This window comes from Lithobates pipiens, unplaced genomic scaffold (genome assembly GCF_037356315.1).
Source record: "Lithobates pipiens isolate NorthernLeopardFrog02 unplaced genomic scaffold, aLitPip1_a1.2 Scaffold_13, whole genome shotgun sequence".
NCBI classification, from domain to species: Eukaryota; Metazoa; Chordata; class Amphibia; order Anura; family Ranidae; genus Lithobates; species Lithobates pipiens.
In genome coordinates this window covers 164,773,464-164,784,665 of record NW_027507718.1, presented here as the reverse complement: position 1 = coordinate 164,784,665, position 11,202 = coordinate 164,773,464, and the positions used below count along the sequence as shown (strand labels likewise).

Genomic DNA, 11,202 nt, shown 5'->3' with positions numbered 1-11,202 from the left:
AGAGATATAATTTTGCCCCTGTTCAAATCATTAGTAAGACCTCACCTGGAATATGCAGTTCAGTTTTGGGCACCAGTTCTCAAAAAGGATATCGGGGAACTGGAGAAAGTGCAGAGAAGGGCAACCAAACTGATAAGAGGCATGGAGGAGCTCAGCTATGAGGAGAGATTAGAGGAACTAAATTTATTCACTCTTGAGAAGAGGAGATTAAGGGGGGATATGATCAACATGTTCAAATATATTAGGGGTCCATATAGTGAACTTGGTGTTGAGTTGTTCTCTGTACGGTCAACCCAGAGGACACGGGGGCACTCTTTACATCTAGAGGAAGAGAGATTTCATCTTCAAGTACGGAAAGGTTTCTTCACAGTTAGAGCTGTGAAAATGTGGAATAGACTCCCGCCAGAGGTGGTTCTGGCCAGTTCAGTAGACTGCTTTAAGAAAGGCCTGGATACTTTCCTGATGGTACATAATATAACTGGGTACTAACATAGGTAAAGTTGATCCAGGGAAAATCCGATCGCCTATTGGGGGATCAGGAAGGAATTTTTTTCCCCTGCTGTAGCAAATTGGCGCATGCTCTGCTGGGTTTTTTTTTCGCCTTCCTCTGGATCAATTGTGGGCATAAAATTGGGTATCTGGATTGTACGATTATTTTTTATTTTATTTATTTGTTTTTAAGGTTGAACTGGATGGACTTGTGTCTTTTTTCAACCTGACTAACTATGTAACTATGTAACTATGTAACTATGTAGTCAGGTTGAAAAAAGACATAAGTCCATCCAGTTCAACCACAAAAAAAAATAAAAAATATAAGATTTGAACTGCTACAGGATGGCCGCACTGTGCATATAAGTGATTCTGGATAGGGTGTGTGCTGATGCACTGCTTCTGGTGTGATTTGTCACAGCAGAAGCTGATTGGTAGTCCGGTGGCACCCGCCAATCGGCAGGCAGAAACAGAGGATGGAGCTCTATGTAAACATGGTAGAGCTCCATTCTGACAGGGGGAAAGTCATGGATTTTCTTTCCCTGAAAAGCAGGGAACGATAATCCATCACTTCCCTTAGTAAAAGCATCACACCTAGTGTACACAAACACTGGCTAGGTACACATTTAACCCTTAATACATTTGATTTATGCACAAAGTCGCAAGACCTCGCAATTGTCAGTTAAAGCTGACTTTCTGTCATTTTTTAACTTTCCATCTATTATTTCTTCTGCCCTTGTTGTAAAGTATAGTATAGTAAAACATTTATTTTCTGTCAGTAACTACCTTATACAGCTCACTTCATGTTTCTTGCCAAGGCTTATTACATTATGCACAGCTCTCTCACTCATGAGAGTTTGCCAGGAAGGGAAGGGGGATGTGTCATAAGAGGGCCAATAAGAGCTACAGAGCTGGAGGTGTGCCTCTGTGTAAATCCTGCAGCATATTTGGCAAGTGCATAATCACGGTATATATAAAATAATATGCACAGTGGTTGGGGGAAGCTTCAGAATGGCAAAGATGTTTTTTTATTACAAATGATGTGAGCAGACTGCAGTTCCTCTTTAACCACTTGCTGCCCGCCCACCATCAAATACGGCTTAGCAGTGCGGCTCTTGTTCTGGGTGGTCGTCATATGTTGGCCTCCCAGAACGACCGTTCCCGCGTGCCCCGGGGGCGTGCAGCGCGGGGATTGTGGCTGCGCCATGTTGCTAGGTCAATGGCCGGGCCCTTTACTATGTGATCAGCTGTGTCCAATCACAGCTGGTCACATGTAAACACGGAGATGCCGGTAATCGGCGTTCCTCTCCTCACACTGACAGGGTGTAAGGAGAGGAGAGCCGATCAGCGATATCTCCTCACGGGGACAGCTAGGTATGTAGTCAGGGCACTGACCATTATCAGTGCCCTGATTACAATTAAGTGCCCACCAGTGCCAGCAATGATTGCGCACTACTGCCAGCAATCAATGGCAACCAGTGCCCACAATTGCCACCAATCTGTGTCCACAAGTGCCAGCAATCAGTGGCCATTAGTGATGCCAGTCAGTGCTAGCTATCAGTGCTGCCCATCAATGCCCATCACTGCTGCAGATCAATGCCCATCAGTGCCACCTATCTGTGCCCACCAGTGCCCAGTATCCACCAGTGTCGCCCATCAGTGCCCATAAGTGCGCCATATTCATGCCTCCTCATCAGTGCCCATAAGTGCCACTTCATCAGTGCCCATCACTGAAGGAGAAAAATTATTTATTTGCAAAATTTACTGACAGAAACTAAGAAAAACTTTTTTTTTTGTTAGGAAAAAATAAAAATCATAGGAGTGATTAAATACCACCAAAAGAAAGCTTTATTTGTGTGATAACAGTGATAACAATGTCACATGGTTACAGTGTAGCATGACCGCACAATTGTCATTCAAAGTGTGACAGCCCTTAAAAACGGCCTGGTGGGGGGGGGGGTAAATGTTCCAGAGGCCAAGTGGTAATAACAACGTTAGACTGTAGCGTTAGTTCCACTTGAAAATATATAATAGCCCCGTGTTTGGATTGGCAATCTGCGGAAGCTGCCTGAAGAGCACAGGGATGAGTTATTGATGAGAGGAGTAGAAGCAGTGGCCCCATATTTCACAGACATGTGCTAGGGGGCGCACGAGTCCATATTTGTGGAGCTCTATGAACTCCCCTCCCCCCGCCTTGATTTTTTTCCTCCCTGTGCCTTCTGCCTTTCTTCCCCGTTCCCTTAGCACTGACAGCCGAAGCTGCAGCCTTGTGTGTGGAGAGGGTTTTTTTTTTTTTTGCTATGGCGTCTGCTCGGCTCCCTGGACGGCTATGAAATAAGCCAAAAGCGTCTTCTCCCTCTGCTTCTCCTTCTCTCCATCTCTCCTCCCGAGCCCACACAGCCGCATTGTGTTCCCTCCTTCTCCTCCTATCTCCTGCATCTTCAGCCATGGCCAGCGTCGTCTCCCAGCTCTGACAGCTGGATCATCAGCATGTCTTCTCCTTCTAGTCAGGGCACACATCTGGGCACAGCAATAATGGACGGCCGCCGTTATTAGAGAGAACGCTTCTACCCTGGCCTTTTCCTTTTTACTTTTATTTATTTTTAGGTTTTGGTTTTTTTTTTTTTTTTGCATCCACAGAACAGGTGCAGCATTTGTGGGGAATCATCGCGGCCATCCTTGGACTCGGGGCCTGCCTCCTTCACATCGCCTTGTTTATCATCGCTTGGGTCCTGCATCTCCATCCTCATCCTCATCCTCATCCGCCCTGGATGGCTGGGCTGCTGCCACACCACCGACGAGCCCATTGTTGAGCTCATGGGACTGACGAGACCGTCCAAAAGGTAACATCATTTCATGTTAGGATTCTTTTATTTACTGGCCTCATTTTATTCATTTAGGATTTATTTTATTTACTAGCCTCGTATTATTAATTTAGGATTTATTTTATTTACTAGCCTCGTATTATTAATTTAGGATTATTTTATTTACTAGCCTCGTTTTATTTATTTAGAATTATTTTATTTACTAGCCTCGTATTATTAATTTCGTTTTTTTTTTTTTAATTTACTAGCCTTGTGTTATTTATTTAGGATTATTTTAATTACTATCCTCATATTATTCATTTAGGATTCTTTTATTTCCTACCCTTTTATTATTATTATTATTATTATTATTATTATTGTTATTGTTATTATTAATATTATACATGATTTATATAGCACCAACAGTTTACGCAGCACTTTACAATGTATAGGGGGGACAACACAATTACAGTACAGTTCAAGGATTATTTTATTTACTAGCCTCGTATATTTATTTAGGATTTTTTTTAAATCCTAGCCTTGTATTATTTATTTAGGATTTTTTTTTTATTTCCTAGACTCTTATTATTTATTTAGGTTTTTTATATTTATTACCTAGCCTCTTATTATTTATTTAGGATTTTTTTTTATTTCCTAGCTTCATATTATTTATTTAGGATTCTTTATTTTTCATTTATTATCATTGATTACAATGCTATTTGTCCTCCTTTTTTTTTTTGTATTGTTTTTTTTTTTTCCCCATTGCCCACGACAATTGCGATGGAACACGTCTGCCTATTAGGATGCATAGCCTTCTCTCCGCGGCTTTACCTTTTTTTTTTTTTTTTTTCCCGAATGCGTCGACGTTTCAGCCTTTCCCGATTCTATAGAGGGATGCGATCGCCTTCATTTTTCTTTTTTGTTATTCCTGCTCCACTCTTCTCGTGTTACTATCGAGCTGCTCGTCGCTATCGCACCTCACAATTTTTTTTTTTTTTTATCTGCACTATAGCGATGAACAAGGTGGGAGGGAGGAAAAGGATTTTCACAATAATAAAAAAAAAAATGTGTCAGCAGAATGCATAGGGGTGGTGACGTCAAGGTGGCTTTTAAAGGAAAGATGTTTGTTTTTTAATAAGTGGGTTTAAAAAAAAAAAAAAAAAGAGTAGATTGTCACCAATTGGAAGAAAAAAAAGAGACAAGTCCATCTAGTTTAACCAATAGAAAAAAAATAAATACAAAAATACAAAAGCGACGTATACACACGCACAAAAAAATACTCCCGTATACATTGTGTTTGCACGGTTACAATAGAAATACAGTGCTTTTGTTTTAAAGGGCTGTTGTGATTGTGTGACATGTTACTATTTTTTTTCATTGCTGTATGCTTGCTAAATTGTGCGTCTTACCTTGCCACTTTCATGTGATTATGTATTTATGTCGTTAGCAATGAGTCGTTTATTTTTATCTTTACCTGATACACTAACCGTGTTCATTCAGTCCATTCATTCACATGATTGTTATGCATTGCTTTTGCTATAGCGTCACAAATAGAAGGTTCAGTTAGCACCTGGTTCTGAAAGAGCTTACAATCTAATGTGCCTCCATGGTGGTGCAGACACAGGACAATTTGATTAACCACTTGTTGGCTGTTACCTTATTTGCAGCACCTTGGTTGGGTATAGGAGGCGATTGGCAAACAAGAGGTAATGGAATGTGTAAGCAGAGGAGATGATTGGCCACTCAGGCAGAGGCAGCAAATCAGTGCCTTTGCTTCATTCAGATTTTGGCCACGTCACAGACCTGAAAACAGTGATCCACTAATAAGAAGATGGAAGCAGTGCTCTGGATTTATAAGGGGGTGAAAGGGCCAACTGCCCTGGGCCCCCCTCTATACAAAACTAATATGAAATAATATAAAAAATTATATAAAATAATAAAATAAACAATCATTTTCTAAATATACTAATATAACTAACAAATAAACTAATATAAAAGAATATAAAAAATGATATTAAAAAATTATATAAAATAATAAAAATAAACAATGATATTCTAAATATACTAATATAACTAATAAATAAACTAATATAAAAGAATATAAAAAAATGATATTAAAAAAAATTATATAAAATAATAAAAATAAACAATACTATTCTAAATATACTAATATAACTAATAAATAAACTAATATAAAAGAATATAAAAAATAATATCAAAAAAAATTATATAAAATAATAAAAATAAACAATACTATTCTAAATATACTAATATAACTAATAAATAAACTAATATAAAAAAATGATATTACATTTTTTTTATATAAAATAATAAAAATAAACAATACTATTCTAAATATACTAATATAACTAATAAATAAACTAATATAACAGAATATAAAAAATAATATAAAAAAAATTATATAAAATAATAAAAATAAACAATAATATTCTAAATATACTAATATAACTAATAAATAAACTAATATAAAACAATATAAAAAATTATATATAATAATAAAAAAATACTTTATTTTATTAAATGTATCTTGGGTAGTAATATTTTGCTGGCTGTCATCTGTAATAGTTTTTACTCTGGACTGGTATATAGCATCATTCTTGAAAACAAATTTGACCAGCTCAAGCGAACCACACATAGAGTGCTGAGACTGATCCCGTGCACGCATAGCCTCACAATGACGTTGTGTGTTTTAAAAATTTCAGACTGTCACTGAGAATGTAAACAAACTCTGTGTATGATGGGCCTCATGAAGCTATAGTGCCCCATGCCCCCCAAGGTCTAAATCTGGCTCTGGGTGGACATTATGCCGCACGTGTGAATGTTAATGGACCACAACGCAACTAGAAATGGACATTTTCTTAAACTTGCTAATTTACCTAACAAAATACAAAAAAGCACAAGTGTGTGATGTGTCCTTTGTGCTTTTGTCTACATTTTGGTGCGGTACAAACAGAATAAAGCACTGAGTGTTTTAAGCCTACATTTGCCTTAAAGTGATTGTAAAGGTTACATGTAACAAACATGTCTATACTTACCTGCTCTGTGCAATGGAATTGCACAGAGCGGCTGCGAACCTCCTCTTTTCAGGTCCCTCGCTGGCACTCCTGGCCCCTCCCCTCTGTCCAGTGCCCCCATGGGAAGCCCATTCCACCAACCTCCTTCCAATCATAGAAGCTGTTACTCTAGCTTCTATGAATGAAATAGGATCTATGAATGGAGGAGAGGCAGATAATTAAAAGGTTCATCTCTCCATTCATAGATCATGGTTCATTCATAGAAGCCGTAGTATGGCTTCTATGAATGAAGGAGCTGGGCCAAAAGGTTGGGCATAGTTAGGCAGTCTCCATGAGAGCCTGTGACATCTCCTCTAATAATCCCTGTCACCCCAGAAGATTATGACAGTAGGGATGGGAGAAAACCTGTTAGCCCTTGTACACATGGTCGGACATTCCGACGGAAAATGTCCAATTGGATCGTGTTGTTGGATAATCCGACCATGTGTGGGCTCCATCGGACTTTTTCCGTCGGAGTGTCCGACCGACAAAGTTTGAGAGCTGGATATAAAATTTTCCGACAACATGATCTGATCGGACTTTGTCCGATCATTTGTAGAGAATTCCGATCGGACAAAGTGCCACGCATGCTCAGATCAAATTCCTATTGGCTACTAGCCTGAACGTAGTCCAGTCTTAACTAAATGACGTCATCACGCTACAAACGATCATATTTTCCGACAACTTTGTCTGACCGTGTGTATGCAACACCAGTTTCGGACAAAATCCGTCAGACAAAATACGACGGATTTTGTTGTCGGAATGTCCGACCGCGTGTACAAGAGCTAAGAGTCAGCAAAAGACTTGAGACGGGGGAGGAGGTTCAACTTCCAGCAGAACAATGACCCTAAACATACAACCAGAGCTAAAATGGAATGGTTTAGCTCAAAGCATTTTCATGTGTTAGAATGACCCAGTCAAAGTCCAGACCTGAATCCAATTGAAAATCTGTGGCAAGACTTGGAAATTGCTGTTCACAGAAGCTCACCATCCAATCTGACAGAGCTTGAGCTATTGTGCAAAGAAGAATGGGCAAACATATCACTCTTTAGATGTGTAAAGCTGGTAGAGACATCTCAAAAAGACTTGCAGCTGTAATTGCAGCTAAAGGGGGTTCTACAAAGTATTGACTCTGGGGGGCTGAATACAAAAGCTCACCACACTTTTCAAATATTTATTTGTAAAAAATGTTGAAAACCATTTATAATTTTCCCCCACTTCACAATTATGTGCCACTTTGTGTTGGTCTATCACATAAAATCCCCCCCCCCCCAAAAAAAATTATGTTTTTGATTGTAACATGACAAAATGTGGAAAATTTCAAGGGGTGTCAATACTTTTTCAAGGCACTGTATATCATTGACCTTGAAACATGATAGATAAATAAATACAATTTCCAAAGATACAAATAAAAAAAAGTCCACAAATCCCTCGCATTATTAATACCCAAACATTCTCTTGTGTTACATTTCATTTGTAGTATCTTCACTTGTAAATCACAAATCATCAGTGTTCCAGGTCAAACGGATTCATATACAGAATTTATATACAATATCTGACAGTCTCTTTTATGCTCCATGTACAGTAAGTTCTGCCCCTATTGTAGATATACTCACTGGCTAATATTATCTCTTATATCTGAGCTCAGGTTCACACCACTGCAATCACAAACATCGCATGTGATTCACACCCGCACCTGCGGTGCCGATCACATATAATATCTGTAAGGCTCTATTCACACTAATGCGTTTTTTGACGCATTTTGCAGAAATGCACGGAATGTTTTTACATAGGTTCCTATGGAACATGTTCACATTAATGCATTTTTGTGTCTGTGCATTTTTGGAAAGGGCCGGGACTTTTTTTCCGCAAAATGCAGTGTTGTGCATGTAATAGACTTCAATGGATCCGCATCAAAAGCGCAAGCACCACGTTTTTACTGAGATTTGTGCGTTTTTTGACCTTTTTTACACCGTATATAGCTGGTTGCTAAGGAGGGGTCGGGAAGCTGGTCGCGGTGTCCTTAACAACTGATGAATCAAAAGCTGTCAGCCGGCTTCCCCGCTGAATGTAAAAAAAAAAAAGAATTGCTGCGTGGGGTCCCCCCAGGTCCATACCAGACCCTTATCCGAGCATGCTGCCCGGCAGGTCAGGAAAGGGAGGGGATAAGTGAGTGCCCCCCCTCCTGAACCATACCAGGCCACATGCCCTCAACATGGGGGGGTGGGTGATTTGGGGCGGGGGGCCTCTGCACCCAAATGGCTGAACTCGCATCTTATGCCACGTACACACGACCGGACTTTTTGACAGCAAAGGTCAGACGGAACGGATCCGTCCGACAATTAGATCGTGTGTGGGCTCCATCGGACCTTTGCTGTCCAAAAATCCAATGGACTTTAGAAATAGAACATGTTTTAAACTTTCCCGCCGGACCCAGTTCGTATCGGGAAACCCGTTCGTCTGTATGCTGGTCTGATGGAGCAAATATGCTGCAAGGGTTGCTACAGCACCTGTCCGCGGGAATGTTTCCAGCGCGATCCTTAGGTCTGGTATGGATTTTAAGGGGAACCCCCTACGCAGAAAAACCGGCGTGGGGGTCCCCCCAAAATCCACGGCTCCCCCCTCCTGAACCGTCCCAGGCCACATGCCCTCAACATGGGGGGGTGGGTGATTTGGGGCGGGGGGGCTCTGCACCCCCCAACCCAAAGCACCTTGCCCCCATGTTGATGGGGACATGGGCCTCTTCCCTACAATCCTTGCCCGGTGGTTGTTGGGGTCTGCAGGTGGGGGGCTTGTCAGAATCTGGTAACCCCCTTTAACAAGGGTCCCCCCAGATCCCGGCCTCCCCCCTATGTGAATGAGTATCAGGTATATTGTACCCCTATCCATTCACCAAAAAAAGTAGTGCAGTGTTAAATACAGTAGACAGTTTTTGACAAGTCTTTTATTAGCGGGGAAGAAGAAGATATTTTTAATAACAGAATTGGCAAAAACCTGTCTACTGTATTTTTTAACACTACACTACTTTTTTTTTTTTGATGAATGGATAGGGGTACAATGTACTCGATACTCAATCACATGGGGGGAGGCCAGGATCTGGGCGCTCCCTTGTTAAAGGGGGCTTCCAGATTCCGACAAGCCCCCTGCCCGCAGATCCCGACAACCACCGGATAAGGGTTGGGAATAGGCCCTTGTCCCCATCAACATGGGCGTAAGGTGCTTTGGGGTGGGGGGGTGCAGAACCACCGTGCCCCAAAGCACCCACCCTCCCATGTTGAGGGCATGTGGCCTGGTATGGTTCAGGAGGGGGTGCGCTCACTCGTCCCCCCCCTTTCCCGACCTGCCAGGCTGCATGCTCAGATAAGGGTCTGGTATGGATTTTGGGGGGGCCCCATGCCATTAAAAAAAATTATTGGCGTGTAATCCATACTAGACCCAAGGGACCTGCCCACACATGACCAGACTTTCTGGCAGACTAGGTCTGCCAGTCTTCCTGACGGACTTCCAACAGAGTTACAGCAGACTTCCAAATGAACGGACGTGATGAGTTACGACGGGACTAGAAAAGGAAGTCAATCTCGCCGCTTTTATTGGCGAGATTGACACCTTGTGAGCTCCCCGTCACCTGGTGTGGATTTTAAGGGGAACCACCTACGCTGAAAAAACGGCGTGGGGGTCCCCCCAAGGTCCATACCAGACTCTTATTCGAGCATGCAGCCCGGCTGGTCAGAAAAGGGGGTGGGGACGAGCGAGCCCCCCCCCCCTCCCGAACCATACCAGGTCGCATGCCCTCAACATGGGGGGGTGGGTTGCTTTGGGGAAGGAGGGTGCTCTGCGGGCCCTCCACCCCAAAGCACCTTGTCCCCATATTGATGAGGGGGATTATCGGAATCCGGGAGCCCCCTTTAATGAGAGGGCCCCCAGATCCCGGCCCTCCACCCTATGTGAATAAGTATGGGGTACATCGTACCCCTACCCATTCACCTGGGGGAAAGAAAGTCAATAAAAAAACACACTAGACAGGTTTTTAAGTAGTTTATTAGGCAGCTCCGGGTGTCTCTTCTGTCTTCGGAGGTCTCTTCCAACTCTTCTGCTCTCTCCGGCCTCTTCTCCCGCTCTCCAGTTCTTCTCCCGGGCTCCTCCGCTGTCTTCTGCTCTGTTGCCGCTCTTTTGCTAGCGGTGGCCCGGTCTCTTCCATCGTCTTCTACCCTCTCCTCTTCTTCCGATGTTGACACAACACTCTTTCCCTCTGTAATGCTGTGTACATGGTGTGCAACGACTTATATAGGCATGGGGCCCCCGAAGACGGAAGAGACCCCCGGAGTTGCTTATTAAACTACTTTAAAAACCTGTCTAGTGTGTTTTTTTTTATTGACTTTCTTTCCCCCAGGTGAATGGGTAGGGGTACGATGTACCCCATACTTATTCACATAAGGTGGGGGGGCCAGGATCTGGGGGCCCTCTCATTAAAGGGGGTTACCAGATTCCAATAAGCCCCCCGCCCGCAGACCCTGACAACCAATGGCCAGGGTTGTTGGGAAGAGGTTCTTTGGGGTGGTAGGCCCGCAGAGTGCCCCCCTTCCCCAAAGCACCCACCCCCCCCATTTTGAGGGCATGCGGCCTGGGACGGTTCAGGAGGGGGGGCCGTGGATTTTGGGGGGACCCCCATGCCGGTTTTTCTGCGTAGGGGGTTCCCCTTAAAATCCATACCAGACCTAAGGATCGCGCTGGAAACATTCCCGCGGACAGGTGCTGTAGCAACCCTTGCGTCATATTTGCTCCATCAGACCAGCATACAGACGAACGGGTTTCCCGATACGAACTGGGTCCGGCGG

At 42.8% G+C, this 11,202-nt stretch overlaps 1 protein-coding gene across 18 annotated transcripts in view; it reads left to right on the top strand.

The window, feature by feature from the left end:
* The first annotated feature begins 2,733 nt into the window (after positions 1–2,733).
* ADGRL3 (adhesion G protein-coupled receptor L3) overlaps positions 2,734–11,202 on the top strand; it is a 1,264,347-nt gene continuing 1,255,878 nt past the window's right edge. For 9 of the 18 annotated variants that reach the window (XM_077475785.1, XM_077475784.1, XM_077475783.1 and 6 more), the window contains exon 1: positions 2,734–3,332. The gene's annotated coding sequence lies outside the window, so the exon portion shown is untranslated. The remainder of the gene's footprint in view (positions 3,333–11,202) is intronic. The other 9 variants (XM_077475786.1, XM_077475798.1, XM_077475797.1 and 6 more) reach the window with 1 other exon arrangement.